This window comes from Scylla paramamosain, chromosome 21, assembly GCF_035594125.1.
Source record: "Scylla paramamosain isolate STU-SP2022 chromosome 21, ASM3559412v1, whole genome shotgun sequence".
Taxonomy (NCBI): domain Eukaryota; kingdom Metazoa; phylum Arthropoda; class Malacostraca; order Decapoda; family Portunidae; genus Scylla; species Scylla paramamosain.
In genome coordinates, this window is record NC_087171.1 from 22,237,548 (window position 1) to 22,253,266 (window position 15,719).

Here is a 15,719-nt window from a genome sequence, read left to right on the forward strand (position 1 = left end):
CCTTTTGTGATGCAAGCAATACCTTCATGCATGACTGTACATAGTGGCAATGCAGTCAGGGTCGTGTTCAGAGATCTGTCCATTATCAAAACCATTATAAAATGAGTAGTCATGGTAGGTCTTCTGTTTTTATGTTATGACTAAAAAACTATGATAAGGATTTTGTATTACCTTCAGAGGTATAGTTCTGCCTTGTGACTACCTGTACACCAAGTTTTTTTTAGCTCATCGAAAGGTGTACAGTACATGTAGTGATCTAAATCAAACTTGAGTCCAGCCCAGGCATTGCAGTCTCATAAAACAAGCATATTGCACAAAAATTTGCCAGATACTCACTCCCACACATGTAAGGGATGTGGTTGCCTTGTGGGAAGCATATTAACACAGGCTTTGTTTATGAATGTTTCCTTCATTGGAAAAGAAATGTTGATAGTCTCTCTCTCTCTCTCTCTCTCTCTCTCTCTCTCTCTCTCCAAAAGCAAACAGTAAAATGAAATTTACTACTACTAGAATAGTAATACCAACAAGGAGGCATATTAAAACTTAAATACCAAATATAGTAGTAGTAGTAGTAGTAGTAGTAGTAGTAATGATGACGATGATCATGGCAACGACTACGAGGATGATATTTGGCGGTAACGACAGTGATGATAATCCTTTCAAGGTTACATAAAATTCCGTTTTGAAACTCAATGACAACATTTATTCTTACGGTGAGGATTGTCCGGTAATGAGCTTATAGAAGGAAAGGAAGTTTCATCCTACCGGAACTGGATTTGTGCCATGCCCGTCTCTCCCCTCCCTCTCTCTCTCTCTCTCTCTTGCCAGACGCACGATACATTACACTCACTCAAAAATCCTCTCAAGTGGTTTCAGGCCCTATGCTACTCATATATAAGCTTTTATTGATCAGGAATATAGTATGCATTGTGTACATAACACGTGGGATACTGTACAATGATTTTTCCCCAGCAGAGTGAAGTTTGACGTTACTCCTGCCAAAAGCCCAAAAGGCGCGCTCAGTTTCAAAAGAACCTTCGTGGTGTGTGTCAGTGTGTGTGTAGTGGCTGGCTGAGTTCACTTGGAGAACTTACATACCTACCATCTTGTAAGGTAAAGTGAAGTGCGCATTTAAGTATGTTCTGACTGATAATATAAGGGCGGTAACACCAAAGCAGGAAGGAGTCGGCGGAACCAGCTGATACTTACTTGACAGGCAGATAAGATTCAGAAGCACGTGGGACAGTATCACGAATAATTACATGTTCATAGCTGTAAAAAGTTCATCATGCATAGGTGTTAAGTAGGGAGATTAGTGTGAGCATCTGACCACAATGACCCCACCCATGCTATATTCTTTTATCATCAGTATTCCGCCTCGCCACACCTGCTCATTCAGAAGGCCAGTCAGCTGATTCGCCAATACCTTTACAAAACTCTTGCCTCAGTTGGTGTTGCTCTCCTCTTCAGCTTTTTAACTTGTTCTTAACCATATCTTACGTACTCTTTTTAAACCGAACAGCCCTCGTCAGGAAGCCTGTCTGTTTTTCGGCCGTAAGTATGTGGTTTTACTGTCAATCTTGTTTAATACGTTTATATATTTTTTTTTCTCAATTCCTTAGTTAAATAGGAAAGGTATAAATCTATTTACTATGCTTTCTGGTCAGGATGGTGTGTTTAGCTTAGTATAATCACATGCATTCGTCTGTAGTCTGGTAATACATAGGTAGTGCAGAACGTGCGATCTGTACCCGTGGTCCCGTGGCGTAGGTAGCTCCGGGGGGGCGCGAGGCAGTGTAGGGAGCTGTTTATATCCGTCGCCCAGCTTCTCTCACCCTCACGCTCGCCTTCACTTTCACACGGCGTGCTTCTTCCAGTCTTCTGCTACACGTGAAGTTCCTTTCATAGTTGAACATATTATTCCTGTATGATTAACTTTCAGTGCATTTATATTAGTTAAAATTTATAAGGCTGTAGTACTAAGGGGTGTGAGAGAGGAAAAAAAAAGTTTGCACACCTTTTGTTCGTGATATTTATTAGGCAGGACGGTTAAACCAGACGGGTGGACCTTGGGGTAGCGGGAGAGGGTGACCTTACCTCAGGCCAGTAATGTCAGTACAACAGCAACGTTAACGTGGAACTCGCATTTATCTCCTCATTTATTTTCACGGATACACTCTACTTGTAGGACTTTATTTCAGTATATATAGTTCATTATTTCTCAGTCTTTGTTACTCAACCTAGTCTGGTGCAGCGAGGGTTGGAGAAGTGGGTGTACAGGTGTTGCCGCAGCTGTGAGCGTCACTGCACACATCACCCGTTGCCTACATTTTATGTGTATATGTATACTCGTGTGTGTGTGTGTGTGTGTGTGTGTGTGTAACAGAGAGCAGATTATATGGAAGGGCGTTTGCTTTTTTTTTCTTTTCCTTTCGTAATAATGATGTCTGCAGTTATATATTTCTAATTGATTTTTTCTCTTTGCCGAAGATCAAACATTCAGCCGCTGTCTTGAATAATTAAACTTCGTTAATTTGAAATGCCATTGTAGTTTGAGACTATTTTTTGTTGAAACTGGTGACCTTGTAGTAGGTAGATGTGACGGGCGTCTGGGGAATAGATTGCCAGTCATGCTTTGTTAACTGGGGCACACATAGGCTGCTCCAAGTTTGCATGCCACCATCAGTCAGTCCCACATTGCTGTAGTGAATATAGAGAAAGTGAAACGTGCACCTTTTGTCGTTTTCTTATAATGGAAATTCCACCTTCGATTCGAACAGAGGGGCGGTGGAGGTGGTGGTGCCCGTGGTGATGAGAGGGTGGTGGGGCGGATGCCTGCTGCCTGGCTGCCTGCTGTCTTCTACCCCAGATAGTCGTGGCCAGAGTCATTAAGTCCTTGCCGCTAGATAGACCGGATTGATTTCTCCCGCTTGCAGCCACACACATGCCCCACTACCGGCACATGCTTATCGCAGCACTGCACTTGCATGTCTCAAGCTGAAGACGCCATCACATGGGAAGGAAGTTAAGGAGGGATGGGCAGTGGGTGGCATGCGGCACAAGCCCCTTACATCGCTGCCAAATAAGGTAACCGCGCCCCGGTGCCCACCCGCCTCTCCACTGACCGAACCTTGGGGGAGTCTGGTGCTGTACTTATACCGAGAGAGAGAGAGAGAGAGAGAGAGAGAGAGAGAGAGAGAGAGAGAGAGAGAGAGAGAGAGAGAGAGAGAGAGATATTACAGTATTACTAACAGGGATTCTCATCAATAGCATCCCGCAGTCTTTACCAAGTGACTCTTAACTGCTTTGATGGTAGATAGTCTATACCTGATTATTTGCTTACCTCGGCAGTCGGCAAAGACTTGGTACTTTTTTAGACCGGATTCAGGTCCAGATTGTTACGCTCGGGAGGTCACAGAATGCAAGGCTAAGAAGAAAGCCAGGAAGGGACAAAAAATCGCGAGGCTAAATGGTGCTTCGGGGCAAGGCGTCACAATATTCCCAGTATTTATTAAGACCGTGTTCTGAAAGGCTTTGGCTTCTTATAAGTCATTTTCAAAGGCTAGAAACTATTCGTTAAGTATCCATGGCTGTTTTTACCACTAATGATGTAGAATACTTGTTAAACTATCATTAGAATAAAAAAAAAATAATAATAAAATAAATACATCCTCGATAGTTTTCACTGGAGACAGCAACAAGTACTTAGGTAAGACGCTGCACACGTTTGAGAAGCATGTCTGCAGCCTCCACAACTCTATTTAGAGCGTGTGCCTTTAGATGGTGGGGCAGCAGCACTAAACAGCAGGAGCTCCTGTCCGTTAACGCCCGGGGCTTCTCCACCCACTCCTCAAGGTCACGTCCTCCTCCTCAGGCACACCTCATTACCCACTCCGGCCCATGTGGTTGGCGTTCACAGGCTTGTTTTTTTTTTTTTTATCATGACCACGAGTATGGAATATCTCCGTTCCTACCCGCCGGCTCTCCCACTCTCGTTGTTGTTACTGCTGCTGCTGCTAGTCGATTTATCTAGACGACCATGACGCTCTTATGTACTAATTATTGCTATGGACGAGCGCGATGGCTGATAACGATCTTCTATTACCTAGAGAGCATCGCGGTGTGCTGTGCCTGGAAGTGGCGGCAGCTGAGCGGTGGGGCGAGTCAGGCGGCATCTTCCCTGCCCCACGCGGAACGGACCACCACCAGGCGCGAACCTTACAGAGCTTTTCTTTGTGCGTCACCCGCCTTGCCTTTCCTCATAGCGGAAATAAAAGAGAACAGTCTGCTTATCTAAGCTGTACCAATACGTGTTTTTATGCGTAAAGTGCACATCGTAAATGAGGAGTTTTGACGTGATATGTTCGTCTGTTATCGGCCATGTTTGTTCAGTTTACAAAGAGGTGTGAAATAAACCTCTCAGTTAATTCTAAAGCGACAAAAACATATGGAAGGTTCAAGGATTTTAGGTGTTCCTGTGACGTGGGCCGTGTATCAGCGTCCGTCACAGTGCGTGCTCACGGGCAGTGTTACCAGCTGTGTGCTTACGTGAAGGAGAAATGTGCTTGTTAACGTGTTTCTCTTAGTAAGAGATTCCACTGAAAACAGCGACTGCAAATGTAACACGTAGTGGATATCAAATTATTGGTATTCCTAAGCACACTTTCAACTAAGAGTCACATTAAACTTCTAGTCTTATCCCAGAATCCCATGTGGAAACAACGACGAAAACATAACTTGTGATAAATATTAAACCCTTGGACGGAGTGAGTGTGGATACCCGACTGTTACCATCATTATCTGTGACCTACCTTCATTGCAAGCTTCACTATCACCTTCACTCGGCATTCGGCACATTGTTATGCAGATTATGCTTCAGATAACTGTTGGTGGAAGCACAGTATGTAAGATTGTGGATACAACCCAGACTACTAGTGCGCTTGTGAATATTCCATCTGTGTATCCTGCTTATCATCACCGGCTGATTACTTCGTGGAATTGACATCTAGTATATACCAAACCCCGATAAGGCGGCAGTGGGTACAGGGCAGGACAGTGGAAGCCTGAAAGAGGCGAGCTGTGGTTGTAGTGATCCGGGTGAGTAGGAAACACATTCAGAAACGCTTTATTCTCTCACCACGACTATTTTCCAAGGCTACAGAGATGATTAACAGGGTTTGCAAGAATGTTTTTCCTTTTAATAATGTAGAATTCTTGGTAATTTGTCACAAGAACCGTAAAAAAAGAAAAAAAATAGATGGGCAATAAGTATTAGAATAGCAACACAGGGATTGGAAATGAAGGAATGGCAGACAGGGGACAAGAGATCAGTTTTGCTTGGGTTACTTAGATTAGAGCAGCCAATGAAGATCGGTGAAGAAAGCTGGAGGAAGAGGAGATAAGTTTTACTTGGCCAAGTGGAGAAGGTTATGGAAAGTGGAAAATGTTATGGAGTCTGCCTTGAGGATAATGGTAATGATACACGAGTGAAATTAACTACTTTTAAGGTGGGAGGCAAGGGAACACGGTGACAGCTCGACATAGCTTGTGTACAAACTTTGCGTACCTTTCATACATTTGATAGATTAGTGCCGGGAGTGATAAGCGTGATGGAGAAGGGATGGTGTTAGGATTAGATAGCTGATAACCGTGTTTTAATATCGGAAATGCACGGACGATGTGATTAGTTAGAGGCGAGCGTTAGTAGGTAGTGGTTGAGCGTGCGGAGCGTCAACCCTACCCGATCTTGGTACTCCTTACACACGTACTCGCTGTCAAGTAAGTGCTGGATGAACTTTTCTTAGTATTATTAAAAGATAGGAGGCGCCACAGTCTTCGGGTGGATATAGTGTTTATATTTCTTACTCTTTTTTTTTTATTGTAGTTATTTTTGTTTTTCTTCTTCGGATGACTTCTTTTCTTCCATTTTTTCATACCTCAAGGATGTTGATCAGGGGATAAACGAAATTGAGGATATAAAAAAAAAAAAAATAAGGAGACTGCAAAAGGCCAGTTGAGCAACGCAATAACGCAACACAAGTCCATGACCACTTAATTAAGCCTACCATCTGCCATAATCACTCGTAAATTCATCCAGCTTTCTCTTGTCATGTATCTGTGCACTTAACACGTTTTTTTTTAAGTCCTGCTTGTAATGAGAAAAATAACCCAGCTTAATTGCCACTTCTACCGTCCTTCCTGAAAAAAAAAATGTTCACTTGGAGTAGACAAATCAGTTGAATAAAGCTGAATAGAGTTGAAGAGTTATAAAATGGACTGTCCAATTTAGAAGGGACGATAAAGAAGGGTTAGAGAGAGGGAAGAAGAACAATCACGGGTGAAGTTTTGCAGGGAGACTTTCAGTTGATGATGGTGGGGACTGTAAAGAAACTACGGTATTTACAATGGGGCAAATGAGTGAACAGGTGAGATGAACAGAAAAGATGAACAGAAAAACGACGCAGCAATGTCTATCAAGTATAGTATTGCCGCCATATTCATTTGAAGTGAGTGTAGGAGGTAGATGAACAGTGACTTTAACTTAGGGATACAGAAGAGCACCAAAACACCAGGTTCTCGTGAGTGGTGGCAGGACAGAGCATTATCAGGGCTTCGTGAACAGGTGTGCGGTCCTGAATTAGACATTCCATCCGGTGAAAGAGCCTCATCTCTCTCTCTCTCTCTCTCTCTCTCTCTCTCTCTCTCTGGGAAGACGAAAGAAGGGCGGGACACACCAGGAGGAGCCTTGCTGTTGTCGTAAATTGCGGAATTGTTGATGACAGACGGTGGTCTAGACTTGGCCCACATCATACCATTCTTAAAACTCTTGCTTCGCGTGCAGCAGTGATTATGGTAAATGAGAGCATGGCCTGTATTCTGAAGCTTCTGTCCGCAACTCCACTACATTCAAAAGGCTCTAGTTGAAGTTACACGGGTTTTTAAGGGTGTTTACACGGTTTTAGTGGCAGATTATTAACATTTCTGCATCGTGAACAGGAGAAACGTTCTTGAGAACACTGCCAATCTTGTCTGTGGCCTTAGAGAATAATCGTGGTGAGAGGGCAAAGCGTTTCAGAATACGTGCCCAAGTCTAATGGTAATGAGTGTTGCATGATGGGAGTGTAGACTTGTGTTTGTTGCTCCGTCATTTTACTCGGGCGTGTGTGTGGGACTTGTTTGAAACTGGTCTGTTTTTCTTCCTGCACGTTTCCTCATCTGGACTTTCACTGCCTCTCTCACTTATCCAGTTATGAACGTAACCCAATCATTTGGCATCCGTCTGTTTATCTAATCCTATACGTCTCCTCATCCGGGGTTTCATCACCGTTCTCCCAAATTCATTTATGAACCTAACTTAACGTATTCATTCGCTATGCATCTACTTATATAATCGTTATTCTAATCTAAGTAAACCTATCCTTACCTTACCTATCCTAACCTGACCTAATTATTCATTATCTGTCTCTATTCGTTCAACCAATTACCTTACCTAATCTAACCGTTCTTTATTTACTCAGCCACGTACTTAACCTAACTCAACCCAACCCGTCAAAACCCAACCCAGTCTAACCAAACCTAACCTATCCTAAAATAACCCAACCCAACCTAACCTAAGCTAAACCATAAACGTGAAGCTTTCGGCCGGCGCTTCGTGATCCAAAGGCGGTGCTTCTGAGTTACGTTAATTCAGCAACCAGTGCAGGTGTTGCCAGCTGAGGCCATTTTAGATATACTCCTATCTCGTTTCCAACCCTCTGGTGTCAACACGTTCTCAGGCGTGATGGGAAATGTGTAGGTGCAGATGTATTATCATCCCCCCCACCTCCCACACACACACACACACACACACACACACACAGACGTATATCCACAGGGCTGATAAATGTCAAGTGGAAAATACAGTCACAGTTCCTCTCGTATCTGGTCTGTCAACATTTTCCACCAGTTGCCGTGTAATGGATTAATCACGCCTGATGTCAGATTCAGGCTCGTGTTCTGAAGCGCTTTGTTCTCTCGCAAAAGGACATTTTCAGAGGTCCCAGATGATCAGTCGGGTTCTGAAAAGTGTTTTTCCCATTGATGGTGCAGAACCAATGTTAAACTATCATTGGAATCATTAAAACGTCCTTGGAAATGTCAGTAACTTTCAGTATAGCTTAGAAAACCTTAGCTTACAATAAACTCTTGGAAACCTCACAAACTTACTCGAGATAGGAGAGAGAAATGTTTAAGAATATGTTCCTTACGTTTATTCTAGGAAGGCATCACACATCAGCTGGGTCACGTCAGGTTGAAGCATGCACACGTTTCCGCCTTGGTAGGAGGAAGCAAGCATCGTGAGGGAGGGGGCGGAGAGCAGCGTGGCGGGGACTGTGGGGCTGTGAGAGGGAAAGGCTGCGTGTCACGAACCTGTAAAGTATGTCGCTGGTGTGGAAGTGAGAGGTGGCGGTGAGAGGGAAATTTTGAAAGGTGGTGGTGGTGGTGGGCAGGGATTGGTTGTGGTGGTGGTGATGGTGGCGGGATGCAACACGGAGGTGGCTCAGCTTATGGTGGTCGCGTGTCTGGCAGGAAACGTGTTACATTGTGTGTGGGGTGTTCCGCTTCCTGGGTCATTACCGTCATCCCGGCGGCGCGAGGATTAGCAGAGACTCGCATCACGCCGGTCGGTCACCTTCCAACTCAGAGCCTTGCCGAGCTACCAGTTACTTGCCACATGCACATAATAAGCATTCATAACCTTAATTTTACTGTGAATACATCAATATAAGTGTAAAATCTTTGCCGTTAGAGGTGCTGTGTCAGTAACCGTGAGGTCTTTGCGTGTCTGGGTTGATTCTGGCTTCCAGTACAAAGTGTCTTACAAATTCCCTGCATAAGAACGTAAGAAAATAAGTGAAGCTGCAAGAAGTTGGCAGGTCTACACATGGCAGTCGCTAAATGAAACATACTTACCTGTTTCCATCTATCATCGTCACCCATAAGTCTGTCAAGTCTCAAGGGTTCAGAATTAGGTTAAGAAAAAATATGCCTCGTTAACAAACATGCATGTATTGTGGTTCTTTCTTTACTCAGGTATCGAGGAATTTATGTCACGCAGGTAATCAGTTAGAATCACTGATAAAGGTAATGACAGCAGTCACGACCACCACCTGACTGATCCATCTTCCAGCTGTAATATTTGACACCGCGTTCTGTTGGCCTTTCTCCATCCGGTAAGTTAGGTAAATCCACGCGCACTGCATGGAATAATCTGTGAGTTTCCTTCGAGTTGTCAAAGTTGAGTATAAAAGTGTGATAACCCGGAAAGAATAATATATAAAAAAAAAAAAAAAAAAAAAAAACGGCTCGAGCGTCGGGATTTGCTGTATATAGACCTTGCAGTTCTTAGTGAGGGTCGGTGATCCTTGCATCTGAAAGTATGGAAGCAGCCTTGGCAGGAAAGTGCACGGGGAGAGAATGGACAATGGAAGGAGGACGGTCATTGCCTTCCACTGCTGGGCGTGTTATCCTTTGTGGAGATCAGTATGTCAGCAGGACTGGGAGATAAATGCTACCACTAATCATGACAGGCAGTAAAACCAGCGCACTGCCTCACACACGGTAGCGTTGCCTCAGTGTCTGGCACGCATAATTACTTCCATTGTCTTTCATCGTTCCTATGGATAAAAAGCTGCATTACCTTCAGAGATAATCTTAGGTGTACTGTCCCTCACTCTTAATGCTGAGCTGGGTTCCTTTAAAAACAGTTGTACGTAGTGGCAGCTTGTGTAGGCCTCTCAGGGGACAATAGAGGGGCGTGGCCTTTGCCTTCTTCGGGGAGGACTAGTTCATTATCATATTAATTTTACATTGTTAGTTTTTCTACTTGGCTAACTCACTATTGCTTACATCATCCTCATCATTCTTACCTAAGAGAAAAGTGGCCTGTTTAAAAGATGTACCTATATATTTTTTTCCTTTCTCTCAGCGTCTGCTCAGAACAAGCGTGGCAGGTAATATGTTGTGTCATGGTTGGTTCTAAGTGCTAGCTTGGTGTTCGCAGCTATCAGTTCCTGCAAGTGGCTGTGCAGGGCTGGTCTGCTGCATGACCTGTTCCTGGGAAAGGTGGCACGATCCGTAACGGACTCGTGAAGGGATAGGAAAACCAACGTAAATACCGGTTTGCTGAGCGCCAGGCAGGTATGGGTCGTGGGGGACACTAATAGCTATCAAGTTACAGCTGTTTCTGTATTCGGAGTGACGCGTGTGTGGAGACTGTGTGTGTGTGTGGAGACTGTGTGGAGGCTGGTGAAACAAACAGTAGATGACATTGTGCGTTAAGTAGTTTGCCTTTGTCTTTAAACAGCTGTCATTAAGTTACTACTGTTTCTGTATTTACATTGAAGTGACGCCTGTGTGGAGACAAGCTGGTGGAACAAACAGTAGATAACAAAGAGCATTAAGTAACTTGTCCTTGCATTGCGGCCTTCCAAGTGAACTACTGACAGACGGGGAAGAGGCATATTTCCTTCTCACTGGCCACTTTCACTCTCGCAGTCTCGCGCCACCTTTTTGCGGCGAGCTCCTCGACACCGCGGCAGGGACCGGTCCTGCGTGGCGGATCGCGCTGGTCCCAACACTTGTCCTGCCCAGCCTCACGCCACCGCAAGGTTGGGAGCATCTTCCGCACGGTTCCTCTCAAGCATCTCGGGTTTTCTGGTCTTGGGTATGCGCTGAGAAAAAGGAGATCAGAGGAACAGGAGGAAAAAGGAGACCAGAGACGAACAAATACTCGTACTTGGCCAGGTGCAGCCCAGGAACAATGCTTACCTTACCCAGCTGACAGGAAGCCCGCCCCGCAGCTGTTCCCTGCCCGCCGGTGCGCGATTGGGTTCATTAGATGAGCGCGAAGGGACCACGTGGGCGGAAGAGTGTTGCTTTGTTGCTCCTCCAGTGACGGCACAACCACCACTACCATTACGCACTATTGGGGAAATTCTAAGCTCGTATAAGAAATGTATGAAAAAAAAGCTGAAAACTGGTGAACTATTGACAGCATAGAAAAGTGTTATCTTCAGGTAGAAAAAGAAGACAGTTTTGCGTTTGTATCACTTAGCCTTATACTAAATTAATTTTTCGCAGTAGTACATGAAGACACAGTACCACTAATGACAATACCCTTCATTACTCTGTAGTACACTGTCACATAAGTACATAGAGGAAGAAGGAACAGTAGCACTACATATGTGTTGATCCTTAAGAGGCTATTCAAGATAAGCCACACTGTACCACCCCGTAACGTTGAATGTTAAGGGGAGGCAAATTAAACTTCCACGTCTCGTCTGCATTCTAAAATCTACGGAACCTTTGCAAGATGATGACACGAAAGCTTTCATTGCTGGATAAACTGAACATTCACAAGTTTCTCAGACATAGCGTGTGTGCTTGTGTGGACTTGCGTGAATGCTTGCGTAGGAAATGTACACTTACTCTCCCTCACAGCATGCTGATGGAGTTATTTTATGCATGGGGGCGCTGGCAGTGTTTCCGTGGAGATTTCTGCGAGCGTGACCGTTATGAGTGACCGTAGATGAGTGAAACATAGGCGACTCACGCACCCTCAGATGTCCAATTCAACCAGATGAGGCCAGCGCAGGAAGGATGCCGTTATGAAGGCTTTTCAGGCCACCTACTGTGAACACTTTGGTCTCTCCACGTGTACTGTAGCAGCGTTAAGTGGATGAGGTAGTAGTGGAGTCTGCAGGACCGTGTGTGTCTGTGTGTGGAGGATACTGATGCGAGACTCCATCAACAGAATAGTTAAGTTTTATCGGGTACCTCAAATGGATTAAGTGTTATTTTGTTATTTGTAGCAAAAGGGCCGGGAATACACAGTAATTTACCACATGGGTGCGGGAAGACCGGGCCATTGTATTGTAGTAACTGTCAACACGCGATGCCATTCAGCACCACCAACAATAGCATGTCACGTGAAGCACACACTGTTGTACGTAAATTGCTCGGTGTTTGACGCGGATCTAAACATTGCGCTCCATGGCATATTTCACGTTATGGCTCACACACACACACACACACACACACACACACACACACACACACACACACACACACACACACACACACACACACACACACACACACACACACACACACACACACACACACGTTATTATACCCATCATCTTCTTCGGTGCAATATTTTATACAAGGACATTTGCGTAGGCACTTGTACACCCAGACCAGAGTGAATGTTTTAAGTGCCTCTGGTATTCTTTAAGGACTCGTATTCTGAAACCCTTTGGACTCCCTTAAAGACTATTTTCAAAGGCCACAGCGATTATTGATTGGGCTTTCACGAGTGTTTTTGTCACAAGCTGTAGAATACTTGCTTATCTGTTACTGGAATCATGAAAAGTCTTGAAAACCCCAATAATTCCCACTAGGGCATGTTCGAACACTCAGGACGCCGAGGTGCTTGAGAACACGGTCGCAAATTTATCATGAAATAGTACAAGGAGGTTCAGTTCAGTCGCAGAGGGAAGGGAAGAGCATAGTAGTTCTTTTGGAGTAAGTGGTTGATGTGTGACAATTAAGTTAGTGGTGTTTAGGACGGTAAGGCTGGGAGGATGTCGTGCTGGTCGTGGTGGTGGTGGTGGTGAAGGGAACGAGACTTGTGGGGGGTATCTCACTACAGAGGCAGAAAAAAAAACATAATCTGACGTAATTGATATTATAACGTTATTAATCTTGTGTATTTATTTTTCTTGTGTCCTTTTTAGTTCAGAATTTATGGTTTATTTTCCTGTGATATTTTTTGCTTTGTTGATATTCTCGTGTGTGTGTGTGTGTGTGTGTGTGTGTGTGTGTGTGTGTGTGTGTGTGTGTGTGTGTGAAGTACCAATATTTCTCCCTATCATTAACACTTACGCAAACCACTAACGCAAGTCTGCTATTGCTAAACTGCCACCAGCACTCATAAACCACAGCCACAAAGATGGTATTAAGTTTACAACCTCTCTTCATGACGCGCGTGAACACCATCGTTTAACTGCTAGAGACCCCAGTTACAACACCCAGCCATCTCCTTCTAGACCACAACTGCTACTACTACTACTACTACTACTACTACTACTACTACTACTACTACTACTACTACTACTACTACTATTACTACCGTGGCTTGGTTGCTGCAGCGCTAAATTTTCAGTACGTCACTCAGTCAATCAGCCAATCAGTTATCATCACTACAATCAGCGCTAAGAATCTCTCTCTCTCTCTCTCTCTCTCTCTCTCTCTCTCTCTCTCTCTCTCTCTCTCTCTCTCTCTCTCTCTCTCTCTCTCTCTCTCTCTCTCTCTCTCTCTCTCTTGTAGCGCGCGGATAGGAAGGAAAGTCTCAGGTGTTTAATTAGGACATGTAATTATTTGTTTAGTTGAGCAGGTGAGCGGCCAACATTTGCTGCCTCGCCAAGCCCTCGCCTCGCCTCGCCTCGCCTCGCCTCGCCTTGGTTCGTCACGCCCACACATCCTCTTGCCCTTCCCTGCACCTGAGTCTCTCCGGAAATATGTCAGGCACCATTTTCTCCATGACCCCGGACACACACACACACACACACACACACACACACACACATGTATATAATCAGTGTTGTTCTGTACACACAAAGAAGGTTCTAATTCAAAGTACAAAGAAAGCTGGAAAAATGCATTAGATCTACACGTGGCAATCCTTTTACAATACGTGCCTGCTGTATATTCACCTATCATCTTTTCCGATAGCTTTGTCCACTCCTCACTTAAGAATCACCATTGACTTGCATTAACTACCTGAGTCCTTATTCTGAATCGCTTTGCTCTCTCACCACTACTATTTTCAAAGGCTGCAGAGATGATCAGACGGGTTCCCAAGAGTGTTTCTCTCGTTAATAATGTAGAAACCTTGTCCATCTGTCATTGTAACCATAAAAACCTCCTTAAAGTCTGTGTAGCTTCAAGGAGAGCCTTTTTGAAACTTGTCGAGGTGCTGCTAGTAGTGTTTTTGAATATGGTCCCTCATTACTGAGTCTATTCCAGTCTTCTACCACTCTACCTGACGACCTATTCTTCCAATCTCTAAAATCTAACTTTATTAAGCTCGAAGCCTAATAGAATCTGGACCGCCTCCCCCTTACACCCTTATCACCACTTCACAGCCCCTCGTACTCCTTACGTCTCTAATAAATGTAAATTTAAAAGTTTCTTATGCTGGTCGCCTCTTGGTTCCCTCTCGCACCAAGACAGTGCCACACCCACCAGTGCGGGTCACCGGCCTTGTCCCCACCATGAGTCACAGTGACGTCAGAGTGTAAGGCGCGGGTCGGGCGGGGTCGCGGCCACCACAGCTAAGGCCAGGCAGAAGGTGCGGCTGCAGATTTTAGTGAATATATTCTGAAGCCTCCACTACTTTCAAAAGGCTCTAGTTGCAGCTGCTCTGGTTTTTAAGTGTGTTTTTTTTACGGTTGTAGAGACATGTTAACAAGATTTCTACACGATTAAAAGGAGAAACAGTCTCAAGAACATGGCTTATCGTCTCTGTGGCTTTCGAAAATAGTCGTGGTGAGGGAGCGAAGCGTTTCTGAATACGGGCGTAGGAGCGGCCTTATCACTACCGCCGATCGGGTGACTCACTAGCTCAGCCCTTCATCAGAGGTTTCCCTTCCGCCCTCACCTTTACCTGTGTTTTCAAGTGGTGCTCGTTTATCATTGGGGAAAATAAAAGGCAAGGACTTTCCGTGCTTGATTTCCCCGTGTTTTGAAGGGCGCGCTGACCTCTCTCTCTTCTCCCACACACACACACACACACACACACACACACACACACACACACACACATATTACTGTATTAAAAACATGCCTTGAATCAGAACAGAAAACACTGATGAACAGGGATCATAAATATGCATCATTGACATTTGCTTGTGCTTCTGACATCCCGACATTACCCTCGAACACAGAAATCTCCCTAACTAACCAAGGACACAGGAGTAGATATGCAGAAGTCCACACAAATGTATTACCGACCCTTCTGAAGGCATATGATAAAAATAAGGGAAGCTGCATACATCCTACTGAGTCTCACACCTCGTCACCTGCATTAGTGTGTCCTGTAGCCCAATAGTGTGCATACCTGAAAGACGCTGGTGGCATAGCAAGAACTAACACGTGGCAGTCCCTGAGAGAAGCAAGCATACGTGTTACTGCGTCTCACACCTGGCCACCTGTGTCAGTGTGTCACTATGTGGTGCATATGCGTGGCACACTGGTACCATAGCGAGAACTAACAAGGGCATGCATGAAAGGGAAGGCGTGGCTTGAGGTATCCAGCAAGTGTGATAAGATAGCTTTCCTCCCGCCTGTGTAAGGGCAGATGGCGGCCGTGGTGGTGATGGTGCAACACACACACACACACACACACACACACACACACACACACACAGACACAGACACACATGTAAGTTTCTCCATGATGTTATAGAAGCTGTTTTTTTTTTTTACGTCATCTCTTGCTTATCTCCCTCCTTCCCTCTCTTTTTTCCCTTTCTCTCTCTCTCTCTCTCTCTCTCTCTCTCTCTCTCTCTCTCTCTCTCTCTCTCTCTCTCTCTCTCTCTCTCTCTCTCTCTCTCTCTCTCTCTCTCTCTCTCTCTCTCTCTCTCTCTCTCTCTCTCTCTGTTTGTCATTCAGCA

The 15,719-nt window shown here is 44.8% G+C and overlaps 1 protein-coding gene and 1 long non-coding RNA gene across 4 annotated transcripts in view; one reads left to right on the forward strand and one right to left on the reverse strand.

The window, feature by feature from the left end:
* The first annotated feature begins 959 nt into the window (after positions 1-959).
* LOC135111255 (unconventional myosin IC-like) overlaps positions 960-15,719 on the forward strand; it is a 50,609-nt gene continuing 35,849 nt past the window's right edge. Inside the window, exon 1 of one of the 3 annotated variants that reach the window (XM_064024467.1) lies at positions 960-1,113. The gene's annotated coding sequence lies outside the window, so the exon portion shown is untranslated. Of the gene's footprint in view, positions 1,114-4,949; positions 5,098-5,669; positions 5,779-15,719 lie in introns of those variants that run through there. The other 2 variants (XM_064024469.1, XM_064024468.1) reach the window with 2 other exon arrangements.
* On the reverse strand, positions 7,069-15,570 carry LOC135111260 (uncharacterized). Its single transcript, XR_010273661.1, has 3 exons — positions 15,164-15,570; positions 10,810-10,963; positions 7,069-10,712 (listed from the first exon to the last, which is right to left on the reverse strand). It is a non-coding gene; the product is annotated as an uncharacterized LOC135111260 (long non-coding RNA).